Source organism: Pan troglodytes, chromosome 8 (assembly GCF_028858775.2).
Source record: "Pan troglodytes isolate AG18354 chromosome 8, NHGRI_mPanTro3-v2.0_pri, whole genome shotgun sequence".
NCBI classification, from domain to species: domain Eukaryota; kingdom Metazoa; phylum Chordata; class Mammalia; order Primates; family Hominidae; genus Pan; species Pan troglodytes.
This window is the reverse complement of record NC_072406.2, coordinates 88551235-88567445: the sequence shown is the minus strand read 5'-3', so window position 1 is coordinate 88567445 and position 16211 is coordinate 88551235. Positions and strand designations below refer to the sequence as shown.

Genomic DNA, 16211 nt, shown 5'->3' with positions numbered 1-16211 from the left:
GGAATATTTAAATTTGAAGAAGAAAAGGGATGTTTTCACAGAAAGAATTTATCACTTGGCCTTGGGGAAACAAACTTGCAAAGTCTCCAAAACAGTTATAAATCACCCAAAGTTATCACCTTCTTTGAGACTTTTTATTATTATTATTACATGAGTAAAATATTAGCATATTTTAATAAAAACTCCAATACTGAAAAATCTGAAGTCCTTTTTCACCCTCTTCCACTCTCTTCCACTCCAAACAAAGTCCTCTCGTAGAAGTAACTATTGTTAGGAGTTTTGTGTCTACACTTTCAAAACTATTTCCAATTATTTATAGATTTCTGTGTGTGTCTGCATGTGTGTATACTTTTGTGCTTTTAAACACAAAAATGTGTAAAGCACTGTACTCTTAAATAAATAAGTTCTGCCAACACCATACAAATCTTTTGCACTCAAACATGTTTTTGCTCAAAAATATGTCTTGGAGATCTTTCTGTTATATTAGTATTTTGCTTACCTTAACCTTTTTTTAAGTGCTGCATAGCCTTCAATATTACAAATTTACCATATTTTAATCATTTCTTTCCTGACAGACATATAATTTTTGTATGTATTTTACTACTAGAAAAATGCTTCAATGAATATCATTCTGTGTATTTCCCTTTAGCCATGTGTAATTGTTAGGTTATTGGCAGTATGAATTTTATTTTGCTCTTTGAAAATTCAATTTGTTTATTCTTGAACATGGTCCAAAGCTTTAAAGTAAATGCACGTGTAAGGTAAGTCTTTTTCCCACCATACTCTTTTTCCATGCCTAGGTTTCCCATCCATAAATTGTCACTATTATCATGCATCTTTCAGAGTTTTTTCGTAAATATAGATTCTTATTGTCCCACCTTTTATGCATAAGTAGCAGTATAATATATATACTATTCTACACCTGGTTTTATTCCCTTTTATTTATATATATAAATTTATAAATATATATAAAATAAATATATATCTAAATTTATCATGGTCTGTAATACAATTGCCAAATAATTTTTTAAGTTCAATATTCATTTTTGACTTTGCTTAAAAGGTTTTGTGTTCCTGTGTAAAAGGTTTTTTTTTTAAATAAAATCAAGAGTATTTCTAATAAAGTCAAATTTGTCCATTTTTGCTTTTTATATCTGGGTTTCTGAATTATGAGTTATCTTATGCTTTTTTTCAGTATTTTTATGATTTCTTTTTTTTCACTTAAAATTTTAATCCATTTGCAATGTATCCTGCTGTAAGGTGTAAGGTATGTATCTACATTTTTTTCCAAATACCTACTATATGTCCCCCAAACTTATATTCAATGGCCCATCTTTTCCCTACCTATTTAAGATACTACTTTACCATATACAAATTTCTACATGTAACTGAGTCTAGTTATAGACTTCCTATTCTATTCCATTATTCTGGGGAGTCCTGTGCCAGTACCACATTGTTTTAATTATTAACACTCCATAATATATTTGATATCCAATAGGGCTGATTTTCCCTCATTATAATTCTTTTTAAAAATAATCCCAGCTATTATCTTTGCATATTTTCCACATGACCTTTAGATTCAGTTTTTCTAGTTTAAAAAGGAAGAAAAAAAGCTTTGTTACATGATTTCATAATGAATTTATAAATTTACAAAGAGGTAAATGACATATTTATGATCTTGAGTTTTCCTTAAAAATAATACGAATGTCTGTTCTTAATGTCAAGCATTCTTGTGCACACCCTTCTAGAAGGTTTTTGTGGGTTTTTTTTTTCTTGGAGATATTGTATATTTTTGTTAATGTTTGATTATAATATTCCCAATCTATTATCTTTTATGTTGCTTTTGTAAATGAAGTTTTTCATTCAAAATACTAACAGGCTTTCATTTCAATATAAAAAGTCTAAAGATTTTGCATATTCACTGTATATTTTACTTTCTCACTGCATTATTTTGTTAGATTTTTAGTTGTTTCCCTTAAATTCCAAGTGCAAAAATCACCTGGCCGGGTGCAGTGGCTCACATCTATAATCCCAGCACTTTGGGAGGCTGAGGAGGGCGGATTGCCTGAGGTCAGGAGTTCAAGACCAGCTTGGCCAACATGGTGAAACCTCATCTCTACTAAAAATACCAAAAAAAATTAGCCAGGTGTGGTGGCACGGGTCTGTAATCCCAGCTACTCAGGAGACTGAGGCAGGGGAATTTCTTGAACCTGGGAGGCTGAGGTTGAGGTGAGCCAAGATCGTACCACCGCACTCCAGCCTGGGCGGCAGAGCAAGATTCCATCTCACAAAAAAAAAAAAAAAAAAAAAAAAATCACCTGTAAACATGAAACTTTTATAATAGGCTTTCCACTTTCATGCCTGTAATCTCTTCTCATATCTAATTGCTTTGGTTAGTATTTCTAGTAAAACATTAAATAATAGGTAGTAACAGATATCTTGTTTTGTCCTTACTTTCACAGGAACACCTCTACGTTTGATGTTGGCTTTTGGACTGAGATGGATGTGTTTTTTCATATTAAGGAGGTATGCAACTATTTTTGAATGCTTTTTATCAAGAATGGCTATAAAATTTTTGGCCAAAGCCTTTTTGGCATCCATATAATTATGGGTTTCATCATCAGATCTACTAAAAAAAGTAAATAAATGAGTATCCTAATATTGAAATTTCATTGAATACTTGGAATAAATCTTACTTGGACATGATGTTTTACTCTGCTTTTATGCTGCTAGATTCTGTTTGTAATTCTTTCAATTAGCATTTTTGCACCTATATTTAACATTGGAGTGAGTATGCAGTTATTTTCTCTGTAATCCTTATCAGTGTTTCTATAAAGCCCTTATCAGTGTTTCTGTAAAGGCCTTATGTACTTCACAAAAGAAATTTGGAAGTACTTCTTTACTCTGTAAATATATTTCTGTAAGAGTAAAGTAGTACTTCCATACCCTGCAACAGTTTAAATAGCACTGGGATCAGCTCCATGTTATGCAAAAGCCAGCTTGTACTGACTCACAACAGCCTATCTGCACATCTCTTCTCATCTTCACTTTAAGTGATGTCACACAGGTAGCTTGAAATAAATTATGACAGAAATATTTATGCTTAGAAATCAGCAAACAGTACAGATCAGGGCTTTTTTTACTCCCTGCTCCAGCCCCCAGACCCGGTTGTTAAACATTTAGCAGAATACTATAAGTATCTACTCTTCTAATGTTTGGTAAAATTTCCTTGTAAAACCACCTGGACTTGGTGTTTTTGTGGGAGAAGTGATAGGTCTTTATGAACTTTATTTTGCCTGTGGAAATCAAACTGTTTCAATCTTCCATCTCTTCTGGGGTCAGCTTTGGGAAATTATATTTTCCTACAAAATTATCCACTTGATGTAGATTTTCAGATATTTGCACAGAATTAAACACAGTTTGTTCTTAGGATTATTTTAGTTTTCTCTTGTTTCTATGGCTTTTTATTTTTTTATTTTGTATATTTGCATTTTCTTTATTTTTCCTTGATTGGGATAGTTAATAATTTAGTTTTTCAAAAAAATTAACTTTTGGTCTATTATACTTTTTGTATTCTATCTTATTAATATTTATTTTTAACTTTAAAACTTCCTCCCTTCCACTCTCCTTTGATTTATGAGGCTCATATTGTTTTTGAGTCAGATGCTTAATATATCTTTTACAATTTTTGCTTATTTTTTCAAGTTAATATATGTACTTCAAGCTATCTATTTTCCTCTAATAATTATCTTTATCTATACATTCTCATAGGTAATGGTTTCATTAATATACTTCTCTAGCTATTCTACAGTTTAGGCTTATATGTTATCTTTTGTTTGTTTTTAATCCCCCAGGAATTCTTAACCATATATGTTATCTCTGACTTGAAATGTAAGAGTACTAGAAAATTTCTGGGTAGAAGGGCTTTCTTGCAATCTAATTTTGTTATTTCTGGTTTTATTATATTATGATCTCAGTGTTATTGTACTACCTGTATCTACTGAAATTTATTGAAATTTTGTTTGTGATCCAGTATGTTACCGGGGAAGACTGTATTTGCCAAAATCAGTCAGAGCAATACTTCTGGTCCCACATGCTCTTCCAGAATTTTGCCACTCCCCATGAACAGGCAGAGTCTATTTGCCCTTCCCTTGAACATGAGCAGCAGGACTTTTGTAACTACCGTAATGAACAGAATATGGCCAAAGTAATGCTGCATGACTTCTGAGGTCATAAAAGATTCTATTATTTCTGCCTGGGTCTTCCTGTCTCTTGGGACTCTCACCCTTAGAACTCTGCTACTAGGCTATGAAAAAGCCCAAATGAGCCAACAAAAGGAAACCACATGGAGAGGCTCACATGCAGGGAAAGGGGGGACCTTAGCCAACAGCCAGCATCAACCACCAAACATGAACATATGAATCTTCTGATAATTCTAGCTCCCAGGCTTCAAGTCTTTTATTTTGGCCCCAGGCATTATAGAGATAAGCCATTCCTACTATCCTTTCTTGAAATACCTGACCCACAGAATCTGAATATAATAAGTCATTCTTTCATAGCATTAAATTTGAGGGTAATTTGTTACACAGCCGTACTAACTGGAATAACAATGAGTGTTTATGTTGACTTGAAAAGAAGCATATCCTATATTGTTAGGGTACAGAGTTTGATATGTTTTAATCAAATCTACCTTAATAATTTTGCTATTTTTGTCTTTCATATCCTTATTTTTTCCCCACTTAATCTGTCAGTAAATGAGACAGGTGAAGGAGAATCCCCTAAGACTGGTATATTTTTCAATTTCTCCTTTCATAGCCTATGATTTTTCCATCATGAATATTGGCACTTTATTTTGCTATATAGCTATTCATAATAGTTATTTCTAATATGAATTTCAACCTTAAGTATTAGCAGGCATCTTTCTTTGTCTCATTTACTGTTCTGCTTGAATTCTACCTTGTAAAACACTATAAGGACTACAACACCTGCTTTCTTTTTATTCACATTTGTCCATCCTTTTATTTTAACTTTCCTGAGTCAGTTTGTTTCTGTTTCTCTTCCACAACACAGAGCATTAGGTTTTGCCTTATAATTCACTCTGAAAATCTTTAAAATACATGAATTAAGCATATTTATATATTTTACTACAGATATAATGGATCTTAGTTCTGTTATGTTATTAGGGCAAAACTGAGTAATTGTCACAGATGTCTTCTGGCCTACAATCCCTAAAATACTTATTATCTGCTCCTTAACAGAAAAAGTTTGCCTACTCCTGGTCTAAGTCATAATATTGACTGCAAATAATGCTGAATTTACCCCAATCTTTATTGTGCTCTGCGTTGTTGTTGTACATCTCATTGCTTCAGCTAGCACATCCAAGGGAATGTAGAATAGTCCTTCTCTGCTTGTTCTGAGACTTTGATGGAAATTTTTTAAATCCCTCTTTCATATGCAGGTTGCTATAGGTTTCTGGTAGATACACTTTATCAAGTTAGGGAAGTTCCTATCTATTCTGTGTTTACTGAGAGATTTTAGCAGAAATGGTTGTTAAATTTCATAGGTTTCTCCCTCTCTCTTTTTTTTTTTTTTTTTTTTTGATACAGGTTCTCACTCTGTCACCTAGGCTGGAGTGCAGTGACACGATCTTGGCTCACTGCAACCTCCACCTCCTGGGCTCCAGAGATCCTCATGCCTCAGCCTCCCAAGTAGCTGGGACTACAGGCATGCATCACCATGCCCAGCTATTTTTTGTATTTTTAGTAGAGACAAGGTTTTGCCATATCGACCAGGCCGATCTCAAACTCCTGAGCTCAAACAATCCACCCTGCTTGGCCTCCGAAAGTGTTGGGGTTACAGGCGTGAGCCACCATGCCTGGCCTCCCTCTCTTTTTATATCTAGCAACATCATCCTCATATATAATCCCATTTTCTTTTTTAATATGCCAATATGACACATTTACTGATAAATTCTACTAGTAAACTACCCTTTCAATATTGAGATAAACCCTACTTGGTCAGGAAGTACTATTTTTTAAATGCATTACTAAGTCTTATTGTTAATTTCTCATGGAGGATTCCTTTATTCATATTTGAAAAAGAGACTGACCTAGAGTTTCATTTTCATGTTTTCCCACATTGCTTAGGTCAGTTATGGATTCCTAGTAAGAGAAAAAGAGTAATTTTCCATATTTTTTATTTTCTGGAATAAATTATAAAAGATGAGATGCTACTTCTCTTTGAGGGCTATATGGTTATTTTTAAAGTTTCTTTTATCATCTTATTTTTTTCTCTGTTTAGACTTACATTTCTTCTTGAGACAGCACTGGTAACTATAATTGCCTTAAATTACTTGTTTTACTTAGATTTTCAAATTTATCAATATGAAGCTCAATAGCTTTGTGGTGTTTTTTTTTTGTCTCGTTATTCCTAATGTTAAATGTCAATCTCTATTTTTTCTTACTTTGATCTGCTAGGCTCACCTTTTTCTTAAATATCTGTTGGTATTGTTGATAAAGTATATTGTACATTGTTTCTATTTTATTAAGTCCTTTCATATGTCATTAGGTTTGCTTGGTTTTTTAATTAGGATATATGAAAACATAGTTCATATATTTTTATCTTCTATTCCTTGTTTTACAGTTAATGTTTCTAAGGAGGAAAAATCTTTTAATTAGACTTTTGGTATATCCCACAGTTTTTAATATACTACAGTGTTATCACTTCCATTTACTCTTAAAGAATACTGTATACTATTTCCTCATAAACCCACAACTTCATTTATTTCTAATTCTGTAGTCTATAGTTCTTTTTCTTTCCTCTTTTACTTTTTTTTTTTTGGAAGGAGGGGGAAGGAAGTCTTCCTTTTTTAATATAATTTCTAATTTGACTTAGTTATGGTCAGTTAATTTGAACGAAGCATGTTACACTTTTCTTTATGAGCCAATTTATGGATATGAGCCAATTTGTGACTGTCTCATATAGGTTTTTAAAGAATATCACCCTATTTTCTATGTAACAAAAGGAAGGTATTGTAAAAAGTCCATTCATTTAGCTGTCATTTTCATAGGAGATGTGCTAAAGTCTTCATGATGGTGACTTTGTTAGTTTTTTCTGGTATTTCTAGAAGTTTCTGCTTTATGAATTTCAAAGCCATGTCATTGGGTGCATTAAGATTCATGATTGTTTTAGATTCCCATTATATCTTCATAGTTATACAAAATAACCCTCTTTGTCATTTCAGTAATCATCTTGAGTCTTATTTTGTCTAATATTAACATTGCTCTTCCTGGATTTTGTGTTAGCAGGTATCCAGTATTTCTGTCCTTTAATTCCAGTATTTTCAAGTTTTCTATGTCATTTTATTACATGCACCTCTTGAAAAAGTATTTTATTTTACATTTTCTTTTTTTTTTTAAACCAAATCTGGTAGTGCTCTGTCTTTTAGTCTAGTTCATTCTCATTTATTATGACTTAATACATTTGTACCAACTCTTGCCATCTTATTTTTCTGATCCAATCACTCATACTTACTGCCCTGGCTTAGAGATAGCTCTGTTACTTGATGCCTAAACTAAGGATAGAGAGAAGTATACAGACAATGTGACCCATGTGGCTGTACCCACTGAGGAAGCCCAAATTATTGCCTGCTATGAGGCCCCCAGTAGCTTTCTCTGTGCTTAGAGAACTCCTGAAGCTAGTTCTACATCCATTTATTATTTATTTATTTATTTATTTATTTATTTATGAGACTGTGTCTCACTATGCTGCCCCGGCTGGAATACAATGGCTATTCACAGGCTCAATCACTCAACACTACAGTCTCAAACTCCTGGACTCAAGCAGTCCTCCTACGTCAGGTATATCTGAGCTTATAGGTATATGCCACCCTGCTGGGTCTTGGTTCTGCATTTTGAAACTCTGTTGCGTTTGTTTTGGGCTGTGATCTTGCAGGAAATCTATAGTTTCTGATCAAAAGCAGTACTCTTTCTTTCTTTTCCAGTTAGTTATTCATTTGGGAATTTTTTTTTTTTTCTATAAGGAGAAAGGTAACAGCATTTCTATTATTTCTTCTGCCTTGAAATAGCTTCCTGTCTTAGTCACAGTAAACAGTGTTAAAATAATCTATCAGGAAGCCATTAGGCTGAGATGGTGCCAGCACTTTGGATTCCTACATAAGCAAAGCAAAACCCAAGTCAATGTAAGCAGTAAAATGAAACTTAAGCTTAACCAACAAGAAACCACTAACTAACTTCTAACTGGGACTTTCCACTTTAACCAATCAAATAATTTCTTTGTCTTGGCTTCCACAAACACCTTATAAAAAATATTCCCTCACACCCTCTTGGTGGAGCCCTGAACCACGTGCAATCTAGTGCTGCCTGATTCATGAATCACCATCTGCTCAAATAAATTCTTTAAAATTTTAATGCTCCTGGGTTTAACATTTAACAATGGGCTACAAGTTCTAGCCCCTGGTATTGTTCTGGCTTCATCTACCACTCTCCCCCTAGATTACTCACTCCAGCCACACTGACCTCTTGGTTGTGCTTCATGTATGCCAGGAGCACGCTCCCACCTCAGGGCCTTGCACTTGCTCCTTCCTCGGCCTGGACCACTTTTCTCTCAGACATTCTCAGGGCTCCATGCCTCACCTCCCCAGGTCTTTACTCCACCATCATCTTTTCAGTGGTGACTTCTCTGGCTGTCAGATCTTAAATTGCCAACACATACTCTCTCATGCCCTTGATCTGCTGTCGTTTTCATCTTAGTACCGATATACCATGTGGTGGTTTTATTTTTATCTTAGTTATAGATCCTCTCTCTGACTAGAACATAAGCTCTTTGAAGGTAGAAATGTTTGCCCACTTTATGCACAGCTCTATCTCTAATGTTTTGAACAGGGCTTGACACATAGAACATGCTCTATAGATATCTCTTGAATGAATTAATAAACTTCCAGGGATTTGGAAGAAGAAATGGAGGCTATGGAATATGTTAAGTCTGCTATCCTAGTTCCCCTTGTACTTTAGAATCATGCAGACATGCCAACATTCACTGCCCTATCTAACCTGTCTCTGGAGGAGTTTCATTATCTGATTTGAACATTATATGAAATAAAAGTTCCAGAGAGTTTCCAAGGAGGCAGATTAAAAAAAGGGGGGGTAGGGAGAAATTAGACATAACAAGTAAAGCTATCTCTTGAGAAAAGAAATTTGTGTAGGAGGATGGTTGTATGGGTTTCCTTAATCAAAAACAAAAAAGGGACTGCATCTTATCCTCTTTGACTCTCCTTGATTTAGGATAAACTGATGAGGTATAGCAAGATAAATAAAGGAATAAAGAGCTAATCCACAAGGGAGAAGACTGTTTTATTGCTCTCACACAGATGTCTGTCCTAACAACACAGGATTTTTTTTTTCCTTTGGGGGAGGGTGGGAATAGAGTTGGGGAAGCAGCAATTTAAATTGGGACCTCTGGGCAGTCTGTGTTTGGGAATTAGCATTGCATTATTTCCCTGGCTCCCCACCCCCTCTTGTCATTTAGTTGAGAAACATTTGCCCTGGAACAGCACACAGAGTTTGCATTAGCATCCCTGAGGACAGAACTTTGACCCCACAGACTAAGGAAGCTACAAATGGAAAATTCCAAGTTGCTGTACTCTTTTATTTTCATGCTAATGCTTCTGCAGAGAGTATTTAAGGAAACAGATGCACAAGAATAATAAAGAGCTGAGGACTAAGAACTACTCCGGCAACTGAAGTTATGCTCCGTCCAGCATGATCCTATATCTCCCTGTGCTTGCACAAGTCCAGGAGGGTCAAGGTGAAACCCTGATTTCATTTTATGAAAAAGCTGAACCAGCACTGACATAGAGAACCCAGGATTACATCCAGTCAGGATTTGAAAATTGTTTAAGTTTCATTTCACTTCCTTCAGGCTACCTCAAAGAGAGATGAGCATGTCCTTCAGTAAAAGGCCTTGGGGAATGGTGATTTCTCTATCTCCCTTGCCAATCCACACCCTAGTTCAAAACAATACTCATCCTTCTGTAAACCAAAAATAAAATTCTAAGCCTCCCTCAACTATCTTAATAGACTCCCTCCTGTTGGCCAGGGCACTCCAAAGTTAACCTGAAAAACTGATTCAGGCTATGATGGAAAGTCGGGGGTGGGTTGGACATGCCTCATTATGCCCTCCTCCCTGTTGGAATTCAGGAAAAGCCAACCAGCATTTAACATCAACATAGACCTTAAGTCTGATAAGAAATATTTACAATCTATTCTCTCTGAAGCCTGCTACCTGTAGGCTTCATCTGCATGATAATGCCTTGGTTTCTACAACCTCTTATATCACCCAGCTGTTCCTTTCTATTGATAACTCTTTCAACCAATTGCCAATCAGAAAAATTTTAAATCTACCTATAACCTGGAAGCTCCCCCCACTTAAAGTTATCTGCCTTTCTGGACCAAACCAATGTATATCTTACATGTATTTGATTGATGTCTCATGTCTTCCTAAAATGTATAAAACCATGCCATGCCCAGACCACCTTGGGCACATGTCATTAGGACCTCCTGAGGCTGTGTCACAGGTGCATCCTTAAGTCTTGGCAAAATAAACTTTCCAAATTTATTGTGAGACATGTCTCAGATACCTATGGGTTCATACTTCCCTTGGATCTAACCTAAACGGTGCTCACTATATTTGCAGCACCTGGCTACTTCCCTTGTATTCTGTGCAACAAGAAAAACTTCTCACTTTGTCCTAAGAATAATCTCATCCTCGGTATAAATCCTCATGTGGGAGACATATGAGAGCACTACACTCTGCAAAGCCAGATCATCTTAATGTTTTATCCTAATTTGCAAACAAAACTTAAATTTTACTTCACCCTAGCTATGTCTTGCAAAGGAGAAGCTAACTGGAAATGTAGAATAATCATATCTAATTCTTGCTTTAAATGATCCACCCCCTACTTTCACCTAGATTATGACCAGAAACTAGACAAGAATCCACAACTTGATCTCTTCCTAAATCCTTTCACACTTGGAACTCACCCAGGGAAAGTTCTTTCAACTCAGTTCTCACCTTCATCCAAGGCCACCTCCCAATCTTTCTATCGTCACAGATCCCTCCCTTCTCTGCACTCTTCCATCTAGCTTGGCCTCTGCTTTCTCTGCACAGGACCTTGTCTCCAATTAGACTGTAGGATTCCTGAAGGCAGAGCCCACAGCTTCTTTTTCATCTCCTACATGCCCTGGTGCAGGGTTCCACATGTTACGGCTCTCATGAAAACCATGGTTGAGTGACTGATTGAAGAAACAGAAACAGGCCCCTGCAGTGACCTGAAGCATATGGAATTCTGAGCAAGGGAAATGAAAAGCCCAAAAAGCCCAATACCACACCCTTTATAAAGTACACACATCACCACAAATCCAAGGTTATTGGAAAAGTAACAGCCCTCTCCCCAGACCAGCCCCAACCAAAAAATTTCATTAGAATGGATAAAGAAACTGCTGTAAATATTAATGGCTGGAGGAGGAAGCTGGAGGACGGCAGGCCGAGCTGAGCAGGTGTTCACTTCCCTCAATTTCAGTCCGTTTGCAGCCAACAACGTCATCATTTGGCCTTCTTGAGCTCACCGACAGGCCATTTTTCATGATTTTACCATTTCTGGCCAAATGCAAACTTTTTAATTAAATGTACCACATGATTCCAGATGTTTGTTTATTTGTTCCAAAAAAGGTTGTAAAATCACTACATGAGGAAAAACCTGGGGCAGGGGTAAAGTTTTCTACAAGAGACAGGGAAATAAAAAGAGTCAGAAGAACTGGGACTAGGAAGTTAATACTGGGCCGAGCTCACGGCTGAACAATTTAGACCAAAAGCATTGGCTTCAAATCACTCTCCTTCCAGGAGCCCAAGATTCAGAAATAAAACACCCTGGGCATTTATTAGTTCTTAAGAGAATGAAGCTCATCTTTAAGCCAAAGACTAGAATGAGAACAAATGTTTGTGGCTGCTCTGCCTGCTTTTTGTATGTTTGTTCCTGCTGCCACAGCTCCACTACATTAACTCCACCGGTCTTCCATTTAACAGGCCAGATTAGAGTTCATGCATGAATGGTGGGAGAGAATCCTGTGATGAGGATGAACCGACAGAGGAGCAACAGGCAGAGACCACAGCCTCCCACACACCATGCTGGCTTCCTTACAGCTTTCTGGTCCTCTGTTTCTCTCTACCCTGAAATATAATCAGTATTTGGTCTATTGTGTTTGCAACAGAATGTTTCTCATATTCCTTCCTGTATTTTTTGTACTCCCAGTCAGCCAGCCAGCCACTCCAGGCCTTGATCATCGAATGCTGGATTATTGTAACATTATCCTGGGCCCTGTGTTTTAGTTTCAAAAGCCAACATCAGAAATATTCTGAATAACATGCGGAGGAAAAACACTGACTGTCCAGTTTCTCTGATGCCTGAGCCCTCGTGACCAAACCATCAGCAACCTCATACAACAACTCCATAGTGGCCATAAGGTTCCCCGTGCATGGCCCCCACTCCTGCTCTCCTGGCAGTATCTATCCAGGCCGCAGCTGTCTTCCCCATCTGTTACCAAGTTGTTTTCTAAATTACCTTTGCTAGAAACCTGCTCTTTGGAGGCATCACAGTCTATGGGCACAGAACCTGGTTATCTGGAAATCTAAGGCTTCTAAGACTGAAACAATTTCCTTCCAATCCCATCCCACCATGGCCTCCTTGAATCCAGGCTCTCTCCTTTCCAATTACCCCTGGATACTGCTTGCAGATTAATAATCCTACAGCATGGTTTTAAATCAAATATAAACCCTTCTGTCTGTCCAAGGCCTGCCATAATGTGGACCTATCCTACATAAGGAACCTTATTTCTGACCTTTTCAAAACAGGGTCCCTTTCTCTCATCAGTTCTACCTGTTCTTGCCCTTGTGCTTTATCTTTACCCATTTATCTTTCTGGAATGCCCTTCTTTTGCTCTCCACTTAACATGTTCTTCAAAGCTCAATGCCAACATCCTCCAAAGAGTCATGCCTGAGTAGTCTCACCTAAATTGCACCCTATCTTTTCTAAACGTTGAGAGCATTAGCAGCTTTTACCAACTAATAGAGCTCTTATTTATGTAACATATAATATCTTGTTTGGTTGGTATTACTTCATTTTTGGGATCTCCTCAATCAAACCATAAATTCCTAGAAGATAGATATAATATTCTCTATTTCTGAATTCTCCACAAATCCTAACAATACACTCGGTACACAGTAGGTACTAAATGAAGACATGTTGGGGAGATTCTTGAATGACTGTGCTCATAGCAATCTTTGTCTTACTGACCATATCATACTTTTTTCTTTATAAAAAGGGGCAAGAAACAGCCCAGGACTCTAAAACATAAGCACATTTAGAACCTTCCACCCTGTACATTCTAGGCTTCCATTTTTTTAAGATAAAGGGAGAATGTTTTTACTATCATTTTTTATTGGGACTGTCTGTTGGGGGAAGAGTTGTCATTCTGACCTCTCATTTTACAGAAGTAGGGTTTGCTACTATTTGAGGGGCAGGGGAAAACTGAAATCCATTTTTCCCTCCTTGCTTTGCTCTGGGAGAGAAAAACCAGATTCGTAGCCCTTCTCTGTCTACAAGTATACCACAATTCTGCCCAAAGAATAGAAATAAAGCAATCTCAGAGACTGCAAATGAAAAATCATCCTTGGAGGAAAAGGAGAGGAAATGGACCCCTATGGATTTCAAATGTTTAAAGGAGGTTGCTTAAAGTTCCTGGCTAAACTCCATGCCAGTCTTGGTAATAGTCTAACAGATTCATCCATCTTCAGATTCCACTTGGCTTGCTCTTCCATCACTGCCACCCTCGCAGACAGCGAGTGCACACATGCACATCTATCTATATATATGCGGAAGTTTTAATCTACACTACCCTCCATTCCAATCCACCCAGCCCGGCTCTGTACAGAGTGAAGCTATTGACCCTGCAAAGTAGCAAGGAGATGAATTTGATGACCCAGACCGGAGTTTTTAAACCATTTCAGCAAGGTCTAGAATCAAAGGAAAGTACAATTTATTCAGCACTTAGTAAAGTCCTTTTACTTTGGAACAGAGTGCACACACTGAAAATAGACTCCTACTGCCACGCAGATAAAATAAACCTGTCAACCACTACTGTCAAATCACTAGTCACCTCGATTAAATAAAGGAAACTTTAGCATCTCTCAGCATCTGAGAATTCCACCAAGATTATAAGCCCATAAAAGCATTATGAAGGAAAGAAAACTAAAGTAATGGGTTCTGTTGAAAATGTCATCAGAGGAAATCATTTTACATAATTAGCAAATGCTAATAATAGTTCTGCACGAGGAACCAACACACACTTCCCCCACACAGTCAAGGCACAGTGGTGGCAAGAAGTCTAAAAGATACAAGCCAAGGCCATACTCTTATTTGACAGGACCCCTGGACAAAAACATATTCTTGTCTCTAAGGAGGTTTTTTTCTTTTTTCTTTTCTCTCTCTTTCCTTTTGCCACTTTTCAATACATTATCCACAGGAGAAATTTGGATCTGTTGTGCTTCTATGAACTTTCAATGAGTCAGTGACAATTTTTTGAGAAATTATTTGATGCTTAGCTCTCTTGAAAGACTAATCAAAATATTCTGGAAGGCAGAAGGCAATATATAAGCAGGCTGTCTCACTCATAGGGCCTGACCTTAGGTGAGACCTACGTGGCAAAGGCTCCAGAACCATCAGGTTGTTCATCCCATCTTTTTGTTAGTTTGCTTGGTTTGTTTGAGACGGACTCTCACTTGGTCGCCCAGGCTGGAGTGCAGTGGCACGATCTCCACTCACTGCAACCTTCGCCTCCTGGGTTCAAGCAATTCTCCTGTCTCAGCCTCCCAAGTAGCTAGGATTACAGGTGCCTGCCACTGCACCCAACTAATTTTTGTATTGTTAGTAGAGATGGGGTTTCACCATGTTGGCCAGGCTGGTCTCGAACTCCTGACCTCAAGTGATCCACCTGCATCAGCCTCCCAAAGTGCTGGGATTACAGGCGTGAGCCACGGCACCTGGCCTCATGTTTATAAATGGTCAGTGATAACCAAGAGGCAGTAGGCAAAAGATTCCTTGATGCTAAGCTATTAAGCTGGCCTAAATAAATGCATCTATTTTCCTGAGTCTTTGCTATTGTTTTCTGTAGATTTTGTTTATAATGATCAGACCTACTTAGCTTTCACATTCCCCGTGGCTGACATGAAAAGATAGTAGAAATCTAAAAATGAAAAACTAAAAGTTGGCTAAAAGAGACATACTGCCTCTGACAGGGCTCAGAACACAATAACCCAAATTGTGGCACCTTGACGTGCTGAGTGCTTTGAAACAAAAGACACTGGAAGGGCCTCAGAAGCAAGGTCTCTCTGGCCTTCTCTTACCTGCTCCCTCATCCCTCTGTCTCTGCCCTGCAGTGAGTTATAGAAACCAGAATTCCTCTTCCCTAAGTGGGGTCATCAAAACTAGAATCCTGTCCCTTAAAGCCAGCCATAAAACCTAGAAAGTTCACACTCTCTCTTCTCCTTTGAAGACTCTCATTTCAGAGGGTCCTGTCCTATAACTAGGGGAAGGAATGCTACACAGAGAGGCCAAGAAGAATCTGAACAGACAGGCCTTGCTAGGTTTCCCCTCAATCTATTACCATTAGATCATACCCTTTGTCTAACCATGTTTCTACACAGCTGTCCATTCTTCATCAACATAAGCATAAAACTAGTTTTCCCTTTCATTTCTAAAGGCCCCCCCATCTCAGAAAACTTTGATTAAGTAAATTTCTTATCCTCTTCTCTTGTTAACCTGTCTTTTGTTATGGGCTGTGACCCTTATAATGGATGAGGAAAAGTATCACATCATTCTGCCCCTGCACTTCCGAATCCTATAAGCCCAAAACAAACTGTGAGCAATAGTTTAGTCATCAAGTAACTTCTTTTTCAGCCCTCCTGAAAGCATTATGCTTGTTGGCATGAAGTTTTTCTGGCCAACATCTCCCCATCCCAAACATTTTTGTCTACATTGCTACCTCTTCACATACAGACATTTAAATTTCCTTTTATTCACTTTCACTTTGGCGATTTAATGAGCTGAAGCAAAACATTCTGTATTTATGGCTTCTGTG

The 16211-nt window shown here is 37.4% G+C and overlaps 1 protein-coding gene across 10 annotated transcripts in view; it reads right to left on the bottom strand.

The window, feature by feature from the left end:
• LRMDA (leucine rich melanocyte differentiation associated) overlaps nt 1–16211 on the bottom strand; it is a 1132554-nt gene that overhangs the window by 213179 nt on the left and 903164 nt on the right. Inside the window, exon 7 of one of the 10 annotated variants that reach the window (XR_010146566.1) lies at nt 5–14866. The exons of the other annotated variants lie outside the window; for them this stretch is intronic. The gene's annotated coding sequence lies outside the window, so the exon portion shown is untranslated. Of the gene's footprint in view, nt 1–4; nt 14867–16211 lie in introns of those variants that run through there. 10 annotated transcript variants of the gene reach the window in all.